The following is a 25,447-nucleotide window of genomic DNA, read 5'->3' as shown; positions in this document are numbered from 1 at the left end:
TACACCGTGTATCCTTGGACGTTCAGCTCTCAGAGACATGCATCCTTTAGCCACGTCTCAGTGATGGCCACAAAATTATACCTGCCAATCTGTAGCTGTACGACAAGATCATCCACCTTATTCCTTCTGCTGTGTGTATTTAAGTATGACACCTTAAGTCCAGAATTTGATACTTTTTGTTTTGATTGCACTGCAACTCATCCCAGTGGCTGCAAATTTGCCCCATCACCTGCCTGTCGTTCGTGACATCTTTACTGCTCACTATCATAGATTTATTTCTGTTATCCCCCTCCTCCACTCTATCATTCAGGTTTCCCATCCCCCTGCCAAATTAGTTTAAACCCTCCCTAACAGCTCTATTAAACATTCCCGCTACGATATTGATCCCCTTCGGGTTCAGGTGTAACCCGTCCTTTTTGAACAGGTAATACTTCCCCCTGAAGAGATCCCAATGATCCAAGAATCTGAAGCCATGCCCCATGCACCAGTCTCTCAGCCACGCATTCATCTGCCTGATCCTACTATTCTTGCCCTCGCTAGCACGTGGCACAGGTAGCAATCCTGAGATTATTACCCTGGAGGTCCTGCTTCTCAGCTTCATTCCTAACTCCTGGAAATCTCTCTTCAGGACCTCCTCCCCTTTCCGCTCTATGTCATTGGTACCAACATGTACCAAGACAGCTGGCTGCTCGCCCTCTCCCTTCAGAATATTCTGGACCCAATCCGAGATATCCCGTACCCTGGCACCTGGAAGGCAAAACACCATGTGGGTATCTCTATCAGGCTCACAGAAACTCCTGTCTGTTCCCCTGACTATGGAATCCCCTATGACTACCGCATTCCTCTTCTCCCTCCTTCCCTCCTGCACAACAGCACCAGGCTCAGTGCCAGAGACCCGGTCACCGTGGCCGTCCCCTGTCAGGTCGTCAATATACTTGTTGCTGAGGGGGGCAGCCACAGGGGTGCTCTCCACTATCCGGGCATTTCCCTTCCCTCTCCTGACAGTCACCCAGTTTTCTGACCCCTGTAGCCTAGGGATGACTACCTCCCTGTAGCTCCTGTCTATCACCTCTTCATTTTCTCTAATAAGCAGTAGGTCATCAAGCTGCAGCTCCAGATCCCTAACACGGTCTCCGAGGAACTGAATCTCGGTTCACCTGGTGCAGATGTGGCTATCAGGGAGGCTGGAGGTCTCCCAGGATTCCCACATCTGACACCCTGAACAAAGCACTAACCCTGCAGACATGCTACCTAATTCTACAGGAATGAAACAAAGAAAGATAGGTCTACTCACCCACTTACTTCGTCAAGCACACGAATTTTTTAAACCATTAGCTAATGTGCCCTGCTGTTCCCCTGTCCGTCCGGGCCGATTTGCCAAGGGGAGGAAAAGAGTCGGTGCCTCGCTCTCGTCTCTTCCCGTTACTGCCTAAGCCCGTTGAGCCAAAGCCCTACACTCTGCTGCCACCCACTCCGCTGCTCGCTATATAGGTTGGTCATCTTTTTAAACTCTCCGCACTGTCCTGCGTAGTCTCGCCGTTCTTGTACGCAAAGTTTTTTTTTAGAAAACTGCCTTCCTTCAGAATTTAGCTCCCACGCCGCCCTTCTTGTCCCAATCTAAAAAACACCTTCAGTCGTGTATTCATCAGCTGTCCACATGAAATAAACAAGGCCTTTGATGTCGATGATAGACCACTCTTGGAGCATTGTCTGCAGTTCCGGTTCTCGAATATGGGGAGGATGTCATTACTCTGGACAGGAGGCTTCAGGAGGATGTTACCAGGACTGGGGGTTTGGGTTAAAAGCAGAGAGTGGATAAGCTTGGGCTATTCAGCTGTAGTGTACGATGTTCAGGTATGACCCCTTATCGAGGTAAATAATTCTAAGGAGCTTAAATAACGTTTCTTTTTCCAAAAAATGGAAGGACAGAACCAAAGGCCTCAGATTGAAAGTGAGACAGGAAATTTTTCTGAGTGGTCTATCGGGTAACATTCTCATAGAGAGGGAGGTTGGTAAATGGAATTTGCCCTCAGACGCTGTAGAAACAGGTAAAAATAAAATATTTTAAAATAAATTTGGGCAGGTACACAGATGGGAAATGGTTAGAGGGATGGGGGGTGGGGCAAACACACACAAATGGGACATGCTCAAGAAGACATCTTAGTCTTGCAAATTGATGAAGTGGGCCGTGAGTTCAACATCCGTCAAACCCTCCCAGATCATCCTCCTGAGGAATCTCACCCCGGAGTCTGTCTCTGAAGTGTTGATGTGACGTCACGTCAGAGGGCAGCTCAGTGCCACAGTGCCACACAGTGTCAGTGTAACAGACAGACTGGGTAAGGACGGCAGATTTCAATCCTAAATGGGAATTTGTGCCTATTTCTGTGGACGTGTGTCACACTCTGATAGTATATCAGTGTGTGTGTGTGTGTGTGTGTGTGTGTGTGTGTGTGTGTGTGTGTGTGTGTGTGTGTGTGTGTGTGTGTGTGTGTGTGTGTGTGTGTGTGCGCGCGCGCGTGTGTGTTGATTGTGGTAAATATCCGTGTGGTGTGTATACACATTGATGGAGAGTGTGCACATTGAAGAATTTGTATGTTACAGTGTGTCATCACATGTCTGGTGTGTGTTGACAATGTGTCACACGTGATTGAGTTGTTTAAATGAATAAATTACTGTCTCTGAAGAGATTGGTTTCCAGGTTACTGAGGGAAATAACAACGTACATTGCTGAGGCTCTGACTACAATCTGCCAGTCCTTCCTGTGTATGTGTGTGAGGGAGCTTTGCCAGGCCGGTTATGCTGTGTGGGCTTCTCCCGAGATGAAATCTTGACCCATGTCAATGCTTGTTGGTGTGTCCGAGCTCATTCTCACAATGCTTCAGTGTAGTGGTCTGATCACCATAAGACATAGGAGCAGAATTAGGCCATTTGCCCATCGAGTCTGCTCAGCCATTCAATCATGGCTGATCCTTTTTTTCCTCTTCAGCCCCACTACCTGGCCTTCTCCCCGTAACCTTTGATGCTGTGTCCAATCTAGAACCTATCAAACTCTGCCTTAAATACACACAACAAGTTCCACAAATTCACCAGCCGTAGGCTCATATTTGTTCATATTTGTTTTAAATAGATGCCACTCCATCTTGAGGCTGTGCCCTCTTGTCCTAAACTCCACCGCCATGGGAAACATCCTTTCCACATCTACTCTGTCTAGGACTTTCAACATTCGAAAGGTTTCAATGAGATCCCCCCTCATCTTTCTAAATTCCAGCGAGTACAGACACAGAACTATCAAACGTTCCTCGTATAATAACCCTTTCATTCCTGGAATTATCCTTATGAAATGAACCTTCTGCAATGCTAGCACATCTTTTCTTAGATGAGGAGCCCAAAATTGTTCACAATACTCAAGGTGAGGCTTCACCAGTGCCTTATAAAGCCTCAGCATCACATCCCTGCTCTTGAATTGGATGCTATCTAAACCCCTTGAATTGAATGCTAACATTGGATTTGCCTTCCTCACCACTGACTCTACCTGCAAGTTAACCTTTAGGGTGTTCTGCAGAATGACTGCTAAGTCCATTTTCATCTCAGCCTTTTGGGTTTTCTCCCCATTTGAAAAAAAAATCTGCACATTATTTCTACGACCAAAGTGCATGTCCATGCATTTTCCAACATCGTATATCATTTACAACTTTCTTTCCCATTCTCCCCATTCAAGTCCTGCTGCAGCCTAACTGTTTTCTCAACACTACCGGCCCCTCCACCAATCTTTGTATCAGCTGCAAACTTGGAAACAAAGCCATCTACTCTAGGACAAGAGGGTATGAATTCAGGATTGAAGGACTTCCTTTTAGAACTGAGATGCGGAGAAACTACTTTAGTCAGTGTGTGGAAAATCTGTGGAATTTGTTGCCACAAGTGGCTGTGGAGGCTGTCTAATTTAAGGCAGAGAGAGATAGGCTCTTCATTAGCCAGGTCTGTCCCATCAGCTAAATCTTGATATACAGCATAAAATGAAGGTGTCCTAACACTGACCCCTGTGAAACACGAGTCACTGTCAACCTACCAGAAAAGGATCCCTTTACTCTCATTCGCTGTTTCCTACCAATCAGCCAATGTTCTAACCATGCCTGTAACTTCTCTGTAATACCCTGGCCTCTTAACCTGGTTACCACCTTCATATGTGGCACCTTGTCAAAGGCCTTCCGAGATTCCAAATATACAACATCTACTACATCCCCTTTATCGATCCTGCTTGTAATCTCCTCAAAGAATCCCAACAGGTTTGTCAGGCAGGATATTCCATTAACGAAGCCATGCTGACTTGTCCTATCTTGTCCACTGTCACCAAGTATTCCATAACCTCCTACTTAACAACTGAATCCAATTTCTTCCCAACCACAGAGGTGAGGCTAACTGGTCAATAATTTCCTTTCTGTTGCCTTCCTCCTTACTTAAAGAGTTAAGTGACATTTGCCATTTTCCAGTCCTCTGGCACCATGCCAGGGTCCAGTGATTTTTGAAAGATCATTTCAAATGCCTCCAAAATGTCTACAGCTACCTCTTTCAGAACACTAGGGTGCAGTTCATCTGGTCCGGGTGACTTATGTACCTTTAGGGCTTTCAGCTTTTCGAGCACCTTCTCCCTTGTAACAGTAACTGCACTCACTTCTCTTCCCTCAAACCCTACAACACCGGGCACAGTGCTAGTGTCTTCCACGGTGAAGACTGATGCAAAATATTTGGTCTATCTGCCATCTCTTTATCCTGTGTTATTATATATCCGGCCGCATTTTCCAGCTGTCCCATATCCACTCTCATCTCTGTTTTATTTTTCTACAACACTTGAAAAACAATTTGATATTGTTTGCTAACTTGTTTTACAAAGACAGGTGTGTAAAAATGGCCTGAAGGATCTTTGGAGACCAGAGTCACCCCAACCACAAACTGTACCAGTTGCTACCATCCGGGATACGGTACCGCAGCATAAAATCCAGGAGCAACAGGCTCCGAGACAGCTTCTTAAACCAGGCCATCAGACTGATTAACTCATGTGGACACAACTGTATTTCTATGTTACATTGACCAGCATGTTATACATATAATTCATCATAAATTACTATAAATTGTGCATTGCACATTTAGATGGAGACCTAACGTAAAGATTTTTAATCCTCATGTATATGAAGGATGTAAGTAATAAAGTCAATTCAATTCAAATCAATTTCTTGTTTATTTTTTCCCTCCCAATCATTCTTTTAGTTCCTTTCTGTAGATATTTAAAAGCTTCCCAATCCTTTGTCTTCCTACTGATTTTTGTTTAGTTGTATGCCCTCTCTTTTGCCTTTACAATAACTTGTCTTCCCTTGTCAGCAAAGGTTTTACTATTTTGCCATTTGAGTATTTATTTATTTTTGGAATACATCTATCCTTCACCTTTCTCATTTTCCCAGAAACTGAAACAATTTCTGCTCTGCTCTCATCCCTGCCAGCATCTCCTTCCAATTTGCTTTGGCCAACTCCTCTCTCAGACCACTGTAATTTCTTTTACTCCTCTGAAATACTACAACGTCAAGACTTTACTTTCTCCTTATCAGATTTCAAGTTGAACTCAGTCATGTTGTGAGCACTGCCTCCTAAGGTTTCTTTTAACTACTCACCTCTGGTTCAATACATAACACCCAATCCAGTAGAGCTGTTCCCCGAGTAGGCTCAATGACAAACTGCTCTAGAAAGCCATCACATTGCATTCAACAAACTCACTCTCTTGAGATCCTTTACCAAACTGATTTTCCCAATTGACCTGCATGTTGAAATCTCCCATGATTATCATAACATTGTCCTTTTCATCAGCCTTTTCTATTTCCAGTTGTAATCTGTGGGCCTCAACCCACTGACTGTTGGGAGGCCTGTATATGACTGTTGTCAGTGTCATTTTTACTTTTGCAGTTCCTTACCTCAACCCACAAGGATTCAACATCTTCCAATCCTATGTCACATCTTGCTGCCGATTTACCAACAGAGCCACACCACCCCATCAGTCTTCCATCCTTCCTCCGATACATTGTGTAACCTTGAACATTCAGCTCCCAACTACAACCATCCTTCAGCCACGATTCCGTGATGGCCACAACATCATACCTGACAATCGGTAATAGTGCAACAAGATCATCCACCTTATTTCTCATACTCCATGCATTGAGATATAACACTTTGTGAACTGTATCTGCTACCCTTTTTAATTCTGCATCTCTAATGCACTGATACTCACCCTGCTGGCTGCAATTTTGTCCTCGCATCTGTCCACCCTATCTGACAGTCTGACTGTACACTATCTTTGCATTTTTATCATCAGTCCTGACCCTTCATTCCAGTTCCCAATCCCCTCTAAATTAGTTTAAACCCTCCCCAACAGCTCCATCAAGCCCCTCTGAGAATATTGTCTCCCTCAGGTCCAGGTGCAACCCATCCCTTTCCAGCAGGTCATTCCTCCTCCGGAAGAGATCTCATTGATCCAAGAACCTGAAGCCCTGTCACCGGCATCAGCTTCTCAGCCAGCTTTAATCTGCCAAGTTGTCCTGTTTCTACCCTCACCAGCACGTGGCACAGGCAGCAATCCAGAAATTACAATCCCGGAGGTACTGCTTCTGAGCTTTCTACCAAGCTCTTCAAATTCTATTTTCAGGACCTCTTTGCTTTTACTTCTTATGTAATTGGTCGCAAAATACAACAAGATATCTGGCTGTTTTAACTCCCTCTCTAAAATGCTACAGATACGATCTGAGAAGTCCCTGACCCTGGCACCTGGGAGGCAACATACCATTCAGGTGTCCCATTCACGTCCATAGATTCTCCTGTCTGTTCCCCGAACGATTGAGTCCCCTGTCACTACTGCTCCCCTCTTCTCCCTCTAACAACAGTGAGAGTTGCCGATCCAGAAGGGGGAAGACCTGCGTCAATCAGACACTGGACTCACAGGGCACAAAGTAATGGAACCAATGTAATTGGAACCAATATGAACCAAGATATCTGGCTGTTTTCTCTTCCTCTCGGAAATGCTGTGGACACGATCCGAGTCGTCCCACCCTGGCACCTGGGAGGCAACATACCATTCGGTTGTCCCATTCACGTCCACAGATTCTCCTGTCTGCTCCCCTGATGATTGGAATAAACTTAAGTTCCCTACCAGCCTATTATTACAGCCAATCTTTGCCTCAAATTATCTTAATTGTGTCTCATAAACAAGGAGAAAATGAAACTTTGTAAGTTTTACCTCGGTTAATAGCATTAAGTGTTTCTCTCAACACTGAGTTCAACAAATAGAGGTGATCGAATTTTTCAACTGGTAGGGCCTCATCTTTCACCGACAATTCCTGGACATCGTAACTGATTCTGTAAATATTAAACTGCTGGTGATAAACTGCAATTTTGAACTATTTTACAAATCCATACAGGGTTTCAGTAAATAGCATGTCCTACCTCCTGTTTCGATGAGCTTCCTCCTGAAATAAATAAAAATACAAATCCGATTAGATTTGGATCTACTGTCCACATCCTGAATTTCATCCAAATCATCACAACGTGTGTAAAATTCCCACTCCCACAGTCACAAACACACACCAGCAATACAGAACCACGGGGAAAATTACAGGGAATATTTCTCAAAATTAGACCATTACTGAGAGGATGAAACTTACAGGAAAGACAGGACAGGCTATGCATTACCATCTGGATAAGGCGTCAGAATGATAAAATGGAACAATGTAAGATTAGTGATGGATTTGATTGCACGAAGGTGGAAAACGTACCTCGATTATGGCGAACACGAGAGGACACAGGTGCTTAAAAGGAGGAGATGCCGGGGTAAGTGTTTTGGAATGGGTGGAATGAGCTGTCGGCAACGAAGGTGGAGGTGGATGCAATAGGGTGTTTCAAGAGACTCCTACATAGGTACATGGAGCTTCGAAAAATAGAGAGCTATGGGTAACTCGAGGTAACTTCTAAAGTAAGTAATGTTTGGCACAGCATTGTGGGCCAAAGAGACTGTATTGTGCTGTAGGTTTTCTTTGTTTCTATGTTTCTATTTATGGACAGACCTTCAGTCCAAGATAAAATGCCAGGTGGTTTTTAATAAATCCCACAATAAATTTAGTGAAGAGGATGTGGAACTCGCTGCCACAGGAGTGGGTGAAATGGAACAGCAGAGATTGAATGTAATGGGGAGGCTGGATAAACACGTGAGGGACCAGGGAGTTCAGGGCACTGTTGCTGGGTGCGGTGAGTAGGTGGCAGGAGGATTGTACAGAGGGGAAATTGATAGAAGATGGACCGAATGGCCTGCTCGTGACGGAGAATGGGACACAATCCCATGTAAAACTTATCCGAAAATGTAGAGACAGTGAAAGTTTCCGTAATCTGATGGAAACCAGTTATGGAGGTTATGTCTGATGTGTGGGTCACATTCTTTGTTCTCACTGATTGACAGAGAGATCCTCACACCCATCGCACCAGACACACTCACAGCCTGTGACTGGAACTGGGTGTTAATGGAAGTTTTAGAGGATATTTAATGTAGTAATTAAGGAAACAGTCAGCAGCTCTGTGTTATGATCAGAGTAAATCATTTCAGAAAAGATTGCATTCTGTCCTGGGATGTACAGAAGTTGTGGAAGTCCAGTTTTGGGGAAACAACAACCCTGAATAATTGCATCAATTGTCTGGTGAGAAACAGTTTACTGCCATTTGTAAATGCTGTGTGTAGGAGCAACACGTCTGTTTTCTGTCTGCATTGTATTCTGTGTTACGTGTTTATTATGATAACCAGTCACGTGAGTGGGGACCTGGTGAAAGTGAAGGGAATAAGTTACATATTTGTACTTTGTTCTGGGCTGTTTTAAGCCAGGGACTGGCAGATGCTATATCTTTGACTGATACGTTGCAGAAGAATTTACGTTAAATTATGCAGAAAATTTCATCACTTAAATATTGCATTTTGCTGATAAAGGATCGAATATCTGTCTCCGACATTTTAGAATGTCATTAGCGGCGTGACTGGAGGTTCATCATGCAAGGAGAACACTCTGTGTGAGGACACCAGCAGCGGCAATTGATTTGGTAGAATTGGCCGCTGTGCTGTGTTTATTGCAAATATACCACTGTTCATTTAGTTCAATTTGACAGAAATAAATTGAAATATATTCCCTCACCTTGAGAAATATCACACCGTCTTTCTGATCCATCTGTTCCTTTAACTTAGTGATTTCCTCCTGAATAAACCTTATATTCTCTTGAATCTTTACAAGAGTTTTCTCCATTGAATTTAGAATCCTCGCCTCTTCTTCCCTGAGATCCCTGAGTAAACTCTGCTCTTTCTCAGTGATAATCTGGCGCAGTTCAGCAAACTGCGCTTTGATGTGGGACTGAATGCTGTGTGACTGTTCCTGTCGAATAAAAGGTGAAGATTAGTTTACTGCATTGCTGTGTTGTATTTCCTTCTGATATGAAAGTGACTGTTTGGTCTACTGGGGTCCATACTACCTCTGAGACATTCCCGTCAACCCCATTCCCTCACGTTTTCCTGAAACCTATTCTCCCTCATTGATTCATTAACTCCCAGCTGATTCACATACACCCTTCCCCACCTTCACAGGGCCAATTGTAATTAACTATTCATCCAGCATGTCCTTGGGATGTGTCTGGTCACAGGGAGAACATGCAAACTCCACACAGACAGCACCAGAGGTCAGGATCGAACCCAGGTCACTGGAGCTGCGATACTCGGCTATTCTGCATTAAAGGGAGCAAAACTCGACAGTAATATCAGAAATTCCGCTCAGGAAGCCTCACCCGAACTCCGGAAATCTTCTCTTTCTGACGCTGTTCCTTTTCCTGGAAGTCTGATTTCTTTTTTGTGAGAGAGTCTAAGAAAGATTTTAGCTGATCCTGGAAGTCAGAGAGTGAAGGAAATAGAAACAAAGATGCATCAAAAGAAACAGGTGATCAAACCCGATTATCACACAAAATACCGGAGGAACTCAGTGAGTCAGGCAGCATCTATTCAGGGGAAATAAACAGTCGGTGTTTCGGGATGAGATCCTTCATTAGGACTGGGAAGGAATGGGGCAGAAGCCAGAATAAAAAGGCTGGGGATGAGAACCAGCTGACAGGTGACGGGTGAGACAACGTGAGGGGGAACGTGGGGGTGGGTGATGAAGTGAGAAGCTGAGAGTAAACAGGTGGAAGAGGTAAAGGGCTGGAGAAGAAGGAATCTGAGCGAGAGGACAATCGACCGTGGAGGAAAAGAGGGGATTTGGGGGCTGTTTGGGGCCATGAATAGTGGTGAGGCAGGGGTTGGTAGGAGTCAGGTGTCGCACTTGCCCCGTTTGCAGGTATCGGTGTCAGGAGAGAAATCAATGGGGAGAAGCGAGTGGGCAACGGAATTACGTAGAGAAATCCCAAGAGAGCGGAGAGTTGTAGTGGAGGAGGGTGGGACTGGATTTTTGAAGGGAAAGATGTGCTTCGTGGTAGAATCCCATTGGAGACGGCGAATGGTGGGGGATGATGTGTTGTTTATGGAGGCTCGTGTCTTGGGCAATAGACGATGGGGAGAGTATCAAATTCGGATTACTTTTACCTTGTAGATTTTAACAGCTTCTTTAATCGGCTTGAAACGGTGCTCTCTGTGTTCCTGCGCAACTGCACAGATCAGACAGATCAGTGTCTTGTCCGTTTCACAAAACAGCTTCAGTTCTTCCTCATGTTCCTCGCAGTGAAGTTTACTTTCCTTCCCTTTCGGATTCAGGTTTGGATTTCGAGCTTTTTCAGCCAGATTTGCTAAGGCCCGATTCGCCCTGAGGGTGCGATCAGCAAACTCCTCTCTACATTCCGGGCAGGAGTTTCTCTCCTCCCTTTCCCAATACTGTGTGATACAAGAGCGACAGAAGTTGTGACCGCACTCCAGTATAACCGGATCGGTGAAGAAATCCAGGCAGACGGGACAAATTACCTCCTCGGTCCAACTCTCGGCCTTTCTTTTCGAAGCCATGTTAACTCGCTGCACTTCCTGATTCAGAATGCTTTCACTTTCGGGGAGCTGCTGATCCCCTGCAGTACCGCGATTGTCCACTACGCGCGCTGCAGACTCGGGGAATGAATATTATGTCGCTGCCCATATTCAGTGGGAAAGAATTGTACTATTTGCATATCAGGGTGGGATCAGAAACACATTCAGTAGTTCCTAACAGAAATGAAAACTCGGCCATGGACTGCCTAAGCCCTGCTGCGAAAGGAGGAGTATTGGGCATGGTTCTAGCAACCCCATCCCGTAAAAACCCAGTGCGACAGAAACGTCAACTAAATCTCCAAAGGCCTCATCCCTGGGATCGGAAGGACCTTCCCTGGAAGACGGTTGATTCGTGTGGAGAAAGGGAAATCCCGGAGCAGAGGAATCTGGCGAGCTGCCGTTGGCAGCTTGTGTCCCATTAGGCGTGATGGGCTAAAGAAGAAGCAGAACATAAATGAAGCCGGAGAGAAGAGCCTGGTTCAGTCTGAGGCCGGACTGAAAGGGGCAAATTCTGAACAGAGAGGCACAAGAGACTGCAGATGCTGGATTCTCGAGTAAGAAACATGATGACAGAGGAACTGAGCAGTGACTAGTGGGGTACCGCAAGGCTCAGTGCTGTGTGCGTCAGGCAGCATCTGTGGAGAGAAATGTACATTCGACTTTCCGGGTCGAGATTCTTCATCTGGACTGTCTCATTCCAAAATGTCGATTGCCCATTTCCCTTCACAGATGCAGCCTGACCCGTTCAGATCCTCCAGCCGCTCGATTTTGTTTTCTTCCAGGTTTAAGAGAGACGGACTGGGCTGTAAACCCGGGGTTGGGTAAATATTGAAAGCAGCTATTAAATCAGTTCATGCTGTCATGTCCCGATGCTTAATCCCCTTTTGTGCCCCTAATCTCCTTTATTATGCCTTGATTCCAATCGGTAATTTCCCGTTTGCTGCTAATTCGCTTGATGACGGCACACCGGGTCTCCATCAGTAACTGCAGTATAAGGACCCTGGCGTCACGACCACTGGTCGCCAGTTCGTTGGTCTATTCCCGTGTGATAACTTCGTCTCCCGACCTCTTAGAACAACTAAGCTTCCGTGTCGAGACTCCATATCAGAGCTCCGTGTCAAAACTCCTCCTGCTTGCTGTACAAAATTCACGTCTGCGCAAGCATCCCAACTCAATCTTCGTGCCTGAGTCCTGCACTTGGGTTCTCCTCAGTCGCTTCGTGTAACAGAATGAACTGGCCATTTTCGTGCTACTGTAGATCCAAGCTACTGTAAACTACCGCCAAAAGCCCCTGTCTCTGTTCGCCTTGGTGGACTCCGGTGCCGAGGGGAATCTGTTGGATGAAGACACAGCTTCCCGGGCCGGAATTCCTCGGGAGCCGTTGAGTAACCCTCTGGAAGCCCGGGCACTGGACGGAAGACGTCTGGCCCGAGTCACTCACTGAACACCACCACTGTCTTTGGTTCTCTCTGGGAACCATCGGGAACAGGTACAATTTAACCTAATTTCCTCTCCAAGTTCCTATGGTTCTTGGGAACCCCTGGTTAAGCCGCCATAAGTCCCACATTGATTGGTGCACTGGGAAGATAGCCGGCTAGAGTCCGTTTTGTCACTCCGCTTGTCTACAGTCGGCCCTTTCCCCTGTAAAAGCCACCGCGACCTCGTCTGCCGCTGAACCCTCTGACACGTCCGGGGCTCCAGCGGAGTACCGTGACCTGGGACAAGTGTTTAGTAAACACCGGGCCCTTTCCCAGTAAAAGCCACCGCGACCTCGTCTGCCGGTGAACCCTCTGACATGTCCGAGGAACTCCGAGGCGGACTCAGCATTCGCCGAACTGAAGAGGCGTTTCACGTCTGCTCCCGTTCTGATGCAACCGGCCCCTTCCTGTCAGTTCGTTGTGGAGGTTGACGCCTCAAACTCCGGGGTGGGAGCGGTACTGTCCAAATGCACGGACCCGGATCAGCAACTTCATCCCTGTGCCTTCTTCTCTCGCCGACTGTCTTCCGCTGAATGAAACTACGACGTGGGGAACCGGGAGCTACTGGCGGTCAGACTGGCGTTGGAAGAATGGAGGCACTGGTTGGAGGGGGCGGAACATCCGTTCATCGTCGGGACAAGCCACAAGAACGTTGATTAACTCCAGACCGCCAAACGCCTGAATTCTCGCCAGGCCCGTGGGGCATTATTTTTTGGCCGGTTCGGGTTTACCCTCACCTATCGTCCGGGGTCCAAGAACGGGAAGCCCGATGGTCTCTCCCGTCAATACGTTTCCGAGAAGGACCTTCCCAACCCCGAGTCCATCCTTCCACCATCCTGTGTAGTGGCTGCCCTCGCCTGGGAGATCGAGTCCAGAGTCACGGAGGCCCAACGGACTCAACCTGACCCAGGCATCGGATCTCCCAATCGCCTCTTTGTACTCGATTCTGCTCGATCGCAGGTTCTCCAGTGGGGGCACACCTCGTTTCGCCTGCCATCCCGGGATCGATCGGACTCTGACCCTCCTGAAGAGACATTTCTGATGACCCTCCGTGGCTGATACCCGTTCCTGTGTCTCTGCATGATCCGTCTGAGCCCGGGGAAAAGCCTTGGTCCAGGCCCATATACAAGGTGCCGAAAGATCTGGGAAGACACACGCACGGCCCTGCTTCGCTCAGCCAACTGTAACCGAAAAATTGCCGACCGCCATCGTACCCCTGCTCCTGAGTATCGACATGGGCAGATGGTGTGGCTCTCGGCTAGATACATTCCTCTCAAGAACGAGCCCAAGAAGCTCGCCCCCCGCTTCCCGGGACCCTTCGACTTTGAGAGCATTATCAATCCCACGGCAATCCGGCTCAAGCTACCTACGTCAATGCAGATCCATCCTACAGTTCACGTCTCCCAGTTAAAACCGGTTTCTGTCAGCCCCTTGTGCCCTCCGACCGAACCCCCTCTACCACCCCCCCCCGATAATCGACGACTATCCGGCCTACACCTTCCGGCGGTTATTGGATTTTCGCCGTCGGGGCAGGGGTCTCCGGTACCTGGTCGACTGGGAGGGGTACGGCCCGGAAGAACGTTCCTGGATTCCCCTCTCCTTTATCCTGGACCCTTCTGTCATCTCGGATCCCAATTGGGACCATGCAAACGAGCCTGGGAGGTCGCCTGGAGCCTCCCGTTGAGGGAGGGGTACTGTCATGTTTCCGTTTGGTTATTCACCTTTACCGCTCATTTATCCCTGATTTATGCCCTGATTTCAGTCTTTAGATTTCCAATTGCTCTAGTTTACTTTATTACAGTACACCTGGTTTTCATCAGAGACTGTGAAATAAGTACGATGGCGTCACTATCACAGGCTGCCAGTTTGTTGGTTTATTCTCGTTTGATACTTCGGTCCCTTGTCTGATTAGAACCGTTAGTTCTATGTTCCGCTCTAGTTTCAAGACAGTCCCTGTAAATCCCGTCTCCTTGTCAAGATTCCTCCGGTTTGCTGTTCTACGTTCACGTCTAAGCCAGCATCCCCAACTCAGTCGACGTGCCGGTGTCCCGCACTTGGGTTTTCCTCAGTCGCCGCATGCAACAGTGAATTGTACTGATCAAACACCTCGTCCTACTGGGGAAATTAAAATTATTGTGACAGCTGCAGAAAGATATCTTGGTGTAACTGGTGTTACCAGTTTTATAAGGAAAAGGGCAGCGTATAGAGTTGTGAATGTGAGTTAAACGTATGTGGCATATGTAGTAGAAATACATCATTCAACAGGTGGGGTGTTAAAGTGGTTCATTTTTACAACTTGTGGAAAATGATAGTAGTATTGCCTATTCTAAACCCGCTGCTCCCTGTCTGATCCTTCCAGTTATGGACCAATATGATTAACCTCTCATTAATGTAAACTTATGGACGTATAGTACTGAAACGGTTGAATTATATTTTTGAAGAGGGATGCAATTTATCATTTTATCAGAGTATATTGTGGAAGGGGAGAATGATATTGGATTCAGTTTTGTATTTGGAATACGATATTAGGGAAGCACAGTTAAAATAAGTTGTTGCACTGACAGAACTTTTGACATTGAAAAGGCATGTAATATTTATGGAAGGAAGGACTTTTGGAAATTAGGAGAGGGGAGATTGCAGCATTTTTTATGAATTTTTTTTCTTTGCCATTTGGAAGGTCCCTGCAAGTAAGGGTGGGAAAGATATATCCTGGTGTGTATGAGATAGCGAATGGGACCGCACAAGACAGTATTTGTAATCCTTTATTATTTAATAATGTGATTAATGATATTTCCCGAGATAGCGTCGGTAAATTACTATGTACAGATGAAGGAGCTTTCTGGATTAGAGGCAGAAATTTGAATTTCAGTGTATGGAGTTGCAATTATCTATTTATCTGTTTGAACAAAAGGGAAATAGATGACGATGTAAGCTTTCAGTAGCTAAACATAAGTTATGTGTTTTACAAATAAGATTAATTGATCTGCAGATGATTTGAACTTATATGGTCAAACTCTTGAAGACGTGCCAGAACAAAGATTTTCAGGCATATGGGTGGACAATAAGCTGACATGGAAGCGCTACATCGTTATAATAACTGATCAATAAAAAGGAGAAATAAATATTCTCAGCCGTCTATGTGGATATTCTTGGGTGTTACACGAAAATCTTTATTAATCATTTAGAATTGTTTAATTAGATCTGTTTTAGATTCTGTCTATGTGGCTTATGCATCAGCTTCATCTTCAACTTTAAAATGCTTGGATGTGATGCAAGCATAGACTTTAAGATTGTGTTGTTATGCAGTAAAGTCGTCCCATGTTTCGGTTTTACTGGGTGAAATGGGATAATTACCCCCACAATTGCGGCAGCTGAAATTGATATTAACATTCCCGATTAATTTCAGGGGGCAGAGACATTATCATGCTGTTGAAAGTGTGTTAGAGGACGGTTGGGAACACTCAGGAAGAGAATTTTCAGTTTTGGATATCTGGGCTCTTATCACGCTTGGAGTATGGGCTTGTTGGATTATGCACTAAGTCCCAGTGTCGCGTTCTCAGTAACTCTACTTTGTTTTCTTTTCACAATCACATTAGTCGATTTTAGGTTGAACAGTTTAATACAATGTAAATATTCTGTTCTGCCGGAGAATCTGTTGTCTCATCAGTATATTAAGGAAAATTATTATGATATGTTAACCGCCAATCGTTACTAATCGTGTCAAGTTTGTTAGCATTTTTAAAGATGGAACGAAAGATAATTTGACTGGGAATGCTGGAGTAGCCCATTCTTTTTGACTAAAGTACAGACAATGATATGAAATTACTTTGCAACCATTTATCAGTATATACAGCTCAACTGGTTACCATCATTTTAAGCTTAAGGTGGGTGAAGAATTTTTTTTCCCATGTAACGTTATATTTGTTCAGATTACTTTTCGGTTTTGATTACTCTTAAACATGGTATGCTAGCAGTCGGTCAGATTTACTGTTGGAAACTCGCCAGGCATTAATTCATATTCAAGTACTTGTTTATATATTTTCTTCTTATAGGTCCCTGAACGCAGAGGTATTGAGGGGAATGAGTGGGTTGATTGTAGGTTACAAAAATTGAACTGTGGATAAAGACGCTTCACTTAACAAATCAGAAGTTCAGAGTTATGTATGTTGGGAATTAGGAGCTTATGGAAAGACTGATGGGAAAATGGGTACACCTTTACAGAATACATAAACGTGTTGGGTGTATGAGGAGAAAGGGGTCAAACAAGAAAGGACGGAATTGTATTGACATGAACTAGAGGTGGTACATGAAACTGCTGGGTTTATGGGAGAAACAAGAAGGGAAGGAATTATTTCGCGATGTCTTACTAAGCTTAATTATTCCTTTTGTCCAATTGCAAAACATTTTTCCGGATCGTGTAGGTTTTTTCATTATGAAACGGTTGAACAGATGCTATTTCAGGATGAAACATATCAGGAAGGAAATCATACAGGCTTCATTGCAATTTTGGGGGGCTTGATTGGTTTAATTTAACCGCTTTCTTAAGGTATGGGTGTGACTTTATTTTATTCGCAGTGTTGTGTTTCATTACGTATAATCGATAGGATTTGTTGCGGGTAATCTAGCTTTCATTAGAAGACAGAAGCAGTGAGGATTTTATTTCCCAATTCTCCACTCCACAGTCCAGTCCAGTTGATAACGGGAATGCGCCATTAAGTTGGAGTGCCTTAATTTTGCCAATCATTAAACGAGATGGCGGAGACTGGTGTGTTTCACATTGGGTTAGTAAATGAGCATCTGACTCGACCCGCGCCGTCTTGTGGGAATGTCTGACAGTGAAGTTGGTGAGCGGAATGGGAATAGATGGACATATCCGCAGACGAATGTGCGGGCGGCATTCAGGAGTAGTTATTTGTCTGGCATCTGGGGGGAAGAATGAGGTTCTGACTCTCTTGGACGGTGCTTTGCCCCTCCCGACACACTCACTATCTTAACGTCCCGGACTGCCGGTCGATGGGACAATCCGCCCGGGAATAACACCTGGGAGATCAGGCGGTGAATCTGAGGAGCTGGAGCCCGGACTGCAGACTCTGCCGCCGCCTCTGGCGACTACTCAGGATGCGGCGCCATTAATCAACTGAAGCATCGAAGTGACGGGATATTTCACCGCGCTGATCGCCTGCTCCCTGAATTTCGACTGAGTCACCGCGTAAATAAATGTGTTCGTGCAGCAGCTGAAATTCATCAGGAAATACCCGACGTAGTGAAAGATCAATTCAGAATCATTGAAATCGAATCCTTTTCCTGAAACCTGATAATATATGAAATTTACAACCAGTGTCATCCACAGGAGGATGAAGCTACCGGAGATGGTGAAGAGTAAAACCACAGACCTCCTCCTGCTCTCCATCTCCGGGTCACTGCGGTTCTGCCCCTTGCTCTGACCCTTCAGCCCCTTACGGACACGACTGGCCACTAAAATGTGTCTGACTGTCAGATCGTTGAGCAGCAGGATCCCAGCGAAAGGGAGGAACGGAGTTAAAACCGTATCGAGCCAATCATACACTACCCATCTGGGGTCAGTGAAATAATTGTCCTTGATCACACAGAACCACGGTACATTGTTGATGATCACTGCGGGTTTGTACATGAAGTAGCGGATAAAGTTTTTCAGACAAAACAGTACGCCGGTGGTTGTTAGAACCATAGCCGCAGTTTTCCCGGTGCAATATTTTGTTTTCAGCTTGGGGCAGGAAATGGCGACAAACCGATCAACGGTGAAAGTGACGGTGAACCAGACAGAACAGCGTGCAGCTGCGGTCATCAGTGCATTGAGAACACGGCACACAGGGGTGATGCTCAGAAAACTCCACGGGAAATAAGACCTAATGAACCGAGTCAAAATGACCTCGGTGACAATGGTCAGTAGATCCGCCGCTGCCATGGCCACCAGGTAGCGAGTGGTGCAGGTAGAGAGGCCGCACTTTCCCCGGGACAGGATCACGATCGCCACTACATTCACTGCGTGTGGGGGAGGGGGGAGAAGAGGAGGGGGAGGGGAGGGAGGTGGGGATCGAGGGAGGGAGAGGGGGATGGGGAGGGGGACGGGGGAGAGAGTGAGGGAGAGAGAGAGATAACAGACAGAGGGCATTACTGAAACAATTCCTCAAGGGATCGGGTTTCAGCTAAAGGTCTGGAGCACTACAGTCTATGAACGGCTGCTAATTTAATGGGTCACTGTCTCCAACTTGCCTTCTTCAGTGTGGAGATTGGACAATGTGTGGACAATTGTCGGCGATAAAAGCGATCTTCATGAACAATAACGATCGGTGCTGATCCAGATTCCAGTCGCTGATGGAGCCGGTTTCACTGATTTAACCGTGACTGACCAGGCCCCTGGAAACTCAGCATCTGATGGGGCCGAGAAATGATACGGAGGGAAGCAACACACAAAAAGTACTGGAGGGACTCAGCAGCTCAGGCAGCATCCATGGAATTGGACAAACTTCGGTTTTGGGCCGAGACGTTTCTACAGGACGAAGCGGTGCAATTTCCGACGCGTCTCAGAGGGAAAGCAGGAACAACTCAGTAACCTGAGTCTGAGTGACTCCGTTAATGGATTAATTCTACAGCGCAGCTCAATTCGATAACTCTCGTCAGCAGATCCGCGGACACTGGTTCAGATGATCAGACCCAATTATTAACGCGTACAATAAGCTGGAGGAGCTCAGCAGGTCGGGAAGCATCCGTGGAAACGCGTCTCGGCCTGAAACGTTGACTGCTCGTTTCCACGGATGCTGCCCGACCTGCTGAGTTCATCCAGCTTGCTGTACGTGGTGCTTTGACCCCAGCTGTGTACTTTGTGTTTACAGACCCAGTTATTGACCGACAGGCAGTGAGATCCGACTGTGACAGATTCCACAGGGAGACATGAAACACAGGACCAGGGTTTCTCTCTGAGCAATAACTCAGAAACAGTGAACTTTACAATGTAAACCCATCCCAGTCACATCTTGCGGGAGAGCTGCCTGTCCCCACACTGGGACAACTCCGGACAAGGTGTCATTGAAGGCAAGAACAACGTTCGGGTCGATCCCGTGAGTTAGATGAGAGACAGGAGTTTAGCTCTGCTTGTCATTAAATATGAAAAATCAGAGTGTTGATCTGACAGGATCAATATCTCTGACGGATATTTCTACAATGATCAAGTTAGAAGCTCGTCAAATGATCATAAACAGATTAACACCGGTTAACACACAGAAATACCAAACATGAATTGCTCTGCTCACTCACCAGGAACTCCAATGACGGCGATGAACATGTACAATATTTTCTCCACACTTCTGTACCTATCCAACAATGCAGGCATTTTCTCTGCCCAGTGACCTGTCCCCATTGTGCTACAGGCGATCTCTCGGAATGCAATGTTAAGGCAGCACATGCCTGCGGTTTTAAATACCATTTAGCCACTCCACAGAGACACATTTTAACAGATTTAAAAATAACTGTTTTAAAATTATTTACAAACCAATTACGTCAGGCAGATGCAAACCCCGTGGTGACACATTGCGATTAAATAATTAACCAGTACAATGTTTGGAATATTTGTGTGAATTAGTTTGTCCCAACAAAGGTGACTGAACCTTCACTGGTTTCTTATCAATTCAATGTGCTCCCACTCTAAATATGTACTTCAATGGAGCCAATTGAGACACACAGAATATTGAAGTAAATTATGTCATTGTAGCTTGTAAAATTGTATTGAATCACCTACTGTTACCATTCTCCTCGAGAGTATAAACTCTTGGATTAGTTTGTGTTTGGGGGACTCTAACGAGGGGGTCGCCAAGAAAAGATCTGTTTGTGATGGTGAATAAACACTTTCATATCCAGAAAACCCGCCAACATCTTCACTGACATAGTCACAGTCAGAACATTTCGGTGCTCGTCCGGGACCCACCCTTAACCCTAATACATGGCCATAAAGTCTAGTAGGGGATGAGTATGTTTCAATCATATCACCACGTATGTGTTAAAGAACACGGCGGAGAGCTGGAGAGGCGGATAAGAAAATGTGTAGCGTGTTTCCGTGTTTCTGTGTGGATCGACCCATTATCTCTGCCTGACCCTGCCTGACTATACACGAATCCATAGACCTCGAGTTCAATTTATCCCCTCGGTTCAGTCCCGTATCTTCTCTTTCCCAAAGTGTTGCATTGAACGTGGCCATGTTTAGGGTGGTTCAAGAGTCTCCGGCATTCCAAATAAAGTTTACGGGGCGGATTCCTACTTTAGTTTCTACAAGCGGTCCAGCTGCACCATCCAACCACGTGGTGAACACACATTCAACTTGGACTCCCCATAGGTAACTCTGGATACAAGTCGTGGCTTTTCATCAGCATCATGGGCAACGCATTGTACGTAACACAGTTGTCCCTCCAGGGGCAATGGGCCATTGTTACATCCTGACAAATCCCAACCCACCTGGACTGTGGGCGATCAACGGCAAAATAAACTTTCTGTCCAGAATTGCATAATTTCTTTGGGGATCCAGTGCTCATAACAGTGGGAACGTAAGTGTTTCAACCACGTGTTTGACTACCAAGCCATTAGGGGGCGCTGTTGAGCTCGGTGGCAGCTCATCCTGATCAGCACCCCGTCTCCCTTCATTCTGCCACTGCAAACCTTGTTCTGTGATAGGGTCGTTTTAGAACCCTGTTTCCCCTTACCCTCCTCTGTACCTTTCTCCCTCACTCCCTTTTCCCTCAGTTGCATCATCCTTCTGAGAGCCCATGCTTCAGCATGTGTGGAATTTGAATAAATCAAACATTTCACACACCCTTCTGCTCTCCTCGGTACTGTGCGATACCAAGTTCCTCGGCCAGTTCCTACCCTGTCACGGAGTCAAATTCTGCGTATCCAAAGTAGGACCAAAAACACTCGAGAAAACCGGCCACAACATCATCACAGATATAGAAGGTTCCTCCCTTTCCACTGTCTGCAGTTATGCAAAACCTCCACTGTCACCTCTATTAGTCCAGCAGCTTCTAATGGTGCCTTCTGTAAATCACCCCGTGTCCCCTGAGCGGGTACCTGTTCCTCCGGCAGGGTTGAAGGGAAAGCTGAAGTTAGACAGAGAAGGGTTAACTTAACTCCCTCTGTTTCATATAAACCGTGAGTTGTCCTGTCTGCTGAATGCACTGGGAAAGTATCCAAGAATCATCTCTCATTCACAGCTCCAGCATTCAATTGGGCCACGTCAAAAGGGACAGAATACCGTGTCACACACGCCCCACACCCCCGGTTCTGGTGTCTCCTGCAGTCCCTCCATTACTACAGGCGCCATTGGGGCACTGAGTGTTGAAGGTTCCACCCACTATCGGAAGAATCTGCTGGGAGGCGGGCCACTTCCACAATAATCCTGGCTTTTACACTATTAGTCCCGGAGTGCAGGGACAAAGGATGGCAGACGTGGCTGTTCCTCATGGAGATCGACTGTAGTGGGTTCCCGGCACGGCCAGCATGGAGGTTGCTGTCTGTGCTGGGCCTTGATGAAAAGAGCAAGAAGCAAGCAGCTGGCAGGATGGGGGAGGAAGCAGAAAGAGCCCCTGACTGGGTATGGAGTTGGAGAGAGGGGTTGAGCTGGAGGTCAGGAACAGATGGGCAGTGACTTGACCCTCACTTCTGATCCACCAGCTGGACAGTGTAGTGGTTAAGGGTTGAAACACTCTATGAAGGTTGGGCGTTACCTGACCACATCTGCCCCTGGCCAAAGGCTACGATTACCTCATCAGGTGACTGAAGAGAGCGACCCGGTGTGTGATACAAGCGTCGCTTCATACGCTAAATCACTCCATTCTGCATCACCATCATCCTCAGTCCTCGCACATATCGCTCCTCTCCGAGCTGAGAGTTCACTTTGCACATTTTCCATCTGTTTTGAACACTTGCGATCAGCGCAGCCTTTCCTCTCAGTTGCCGGTTTCTTCATGACATTCACAACAGCCGTAAATCCCGACCCTGACTTTTCCTTTCTCCTATTCTATATCCGCCTCTTTATACTCCTCTTCAGTTTTCTCATTTTCTCTTGTTAACGCTTCACACTGAGCCTGAAACTGACTCATGTGGATCAAATTCACCTGAACCTGCTCCCTCAGAATTTCTAACTCTTCCCTACACTTACACAATTCCTCCGCCAGTTTCAGTTTTTTCTCTCTTCACTTCAATTAGATCATCCAACAAACATCACATTACAACATTTTTAATCCCTTATAATTTCTTTAATTTATTTTCACTAACTATTTTTCACAATTCTTCCTCCACAGTCCCGGACCCTTGGCTGTCAAACTTTTCTAACCACGTATCATAATCTGACCACTTCCTTAATAATTAACCATGAAAGTAATCTCTGAAATCCTCGGAATTCCTGGGTTCTTCCTGTCCTTTCCCTTTCACATTTTAATATCCTAACCTACTGTGTGGTTCAACTCGACACTAGGGTCCCAGACCACTTTTCTTTCTTTTCGAGTGCACCGCAGGGCACTAAAATATGTTCACCGTTCATCAACTGAGATCAGTTTGGAAACTCACCAGGCAACTCGTAATTAATCACAGCTCGCACTTTACTTTTCCTGCACAAACAACAAAGTAACTATGTTGACCCCAGGCTAACAACTTAAAACATGAATTCCACTGCTCCCTCTGTACTAATACACACCCTGACCACTTCTCAAATTCACAACACTGAAACAGGGGATCCCACTGTATCCAAATGATCGATCATTTCTTCTCTCAGTCCCTTCCATGGGGGTTCTTCCTTGTGAGGGTTAGTCTCAGGAGTTATCACACCTTTGCATTTGAAACTCTTTACTTGTTTTGAAGCAAGTCTTGTTTGAAACATTTGAAACAACTCTTATCAGTTCAGAGGACGCATCTCATTCTTGTTGGCTGAAGTCCATCAGGCTGATGACTAACAGATTTCCATTGGATGCAATCCAAGGGCTACACAACTTCATGCAAAAGGTAATTTCTTTTGTTCTCCTCAACAATGGTTCCAAACAGACAAATTGTGTCGCTCAGACTCTCAGCAGAAATATCGAGATTCCTTCTGCAGACCTGCCACTGTACATACTACACACCTTATGTCAGAGTGACTTCAGGTTCAGAGATAACGAGATTCCTTCTGCAGACCTGCCACTGTACATAATACACACCTTATGTCAGAGTGACTTCAGGTTCAGAGATAACGAGATTACTTCTGCAGACCTGACAGTGTACATAATACACACCTTATCTCAGAGTGACTTCAGGTTCAGAGATAACGAGATTCCTTTTGCAAACCTGACAGTGTACATAATACACAGTTTATGTGAGAGTGATTTCAGGCTTACAATGGGAATACCAGTAACTTCTTGTGTTCAGTTGATCTGATTAGGATATCCCATAGCAATCAGTTCACAAAATTGGGATTACAAAGCAGCTTCACAAAATGGCAGCCTCTATTCCTTCGACCTCATGGCAAAAACACAGACAATTGAACACTCTACTTCCACTGTCATTGACCCATTCAAGTTCGATGTTTTCTTGCATTCGTTAATTAATTCCTGACCCACAGTGGTGTATTTTGGTGCAGAGCTGTCAGGATGAGATGCTCCTCCTGTCAGATGTGGGAACTCTGGATATCTGACAGTTTTCCGATGACTATTTGCAGGGAGTGCACCCAATCACAGTGCCTGACTGACTGGTTCAGGGAGTTGGATGTAGTCAGGACCATTAGGGAGCCTGAAGATACTATCAATGAAACATCTGAAGAGGTGGCCACACCCAGAGTACAAGCTTCGGATAGGAGAAGCGTGACCACCAGCAGAGGTAAGGGTCATTAGGAAGACAGTGCAGGGCTGTCCTGTGGGCATTCTCCTCAGCAGAACACCTTCTTGGATACTGCTGGGTGTGTGGGGAGTTGACCCATTGGGGCATGGAAGCAACAGAAAGGCCGGTAGCACTGTCCACTCTGAAGCTTAACAGGGAAGTGTAACTTTAGGCCTTGTGGCAGTTATAGGAGATGATAGTTAGGGGAGAGATAGGAGATTCATTTGATGTGGACAGGATTTAAATTAGAACTGACATCTGTGTCACAGATCCAAACCGTTAAACTCCAGTCCCATTAAACGTGAACATTAGCCGAGGAATACCTCCCACGCCCAGTGACCAGAGTCCAGAACTGAGTTTGATAAACAGCAGCAATGATTGCCGAGTTCGGCACCAACAGTCACTTTTGAACTTGATTCAGTAACTGATGGTGAAATATCCAGACTGTAGCCTGTCGTCTGCTTAAACAGTTTCTCCAATGTGAATTCGATAGTGCGTCACAAGGTGGGATGACTGAGAGAATCTCTTCCCACATTGGGAGCAGGAGAATGGCCTCTCCCCAGTGTGGACTCGTTGAAGCACCTTCAGTTGATATGACCGAATAAACCCTTTCCCACAGTCTGAGCAGGTGAACGGCCTCTCCCCAGTGCGAATTCGCTGATGTGTCTTCAGTTCAACTGACCGAGTAAAGGACTTCCCACAGTCTGAGCAGGTGAACGGCCTCTCTCCAGTGTGGACTCGCTGGTGCACCTGTAGGTCAGATAAATGAATGAATCTCTTCCCACATTCAGAACAGGAAAATGGCCTCTCCCCACTGTGAATTCGCTGATGTACCATCACTTGAGATGACCGAGTAAATGCCTTCCCACAGTCTGAACAGGTGAACGGCCTCTCTCCAGTATGAACTCGCCGGTGGGCCTGTAGCCTGGATGAGTCAGTGAATTTCTTCCCACAGTCTGAGCAGGTGAACGGACTCTCCCCAGTGTGAACTCGCTGATGTACCTTCAGTACAGAAGACTGAGTGAATCCTTTCCCACAA

The sequence above is a fragment of the Hemitrygon akajei genome, unplaced genomic scaffold (assembly GCF_048418815.1).
Source record: "Hemitrygon akajei unplaced genomic scaffold, sHemAka1.3 Scf000034, whole genome shotgun sequence".
NCBI classification, from domain to species: Eukaryota; Metazoa; Chordata; class Chondrichthyes; order Myliobatiformes; family Dasyatidae; genus Hemitrygon; species Hemitrygon akajei.
Note: the sequence above shows the minus strand (reverse complement) of the source record.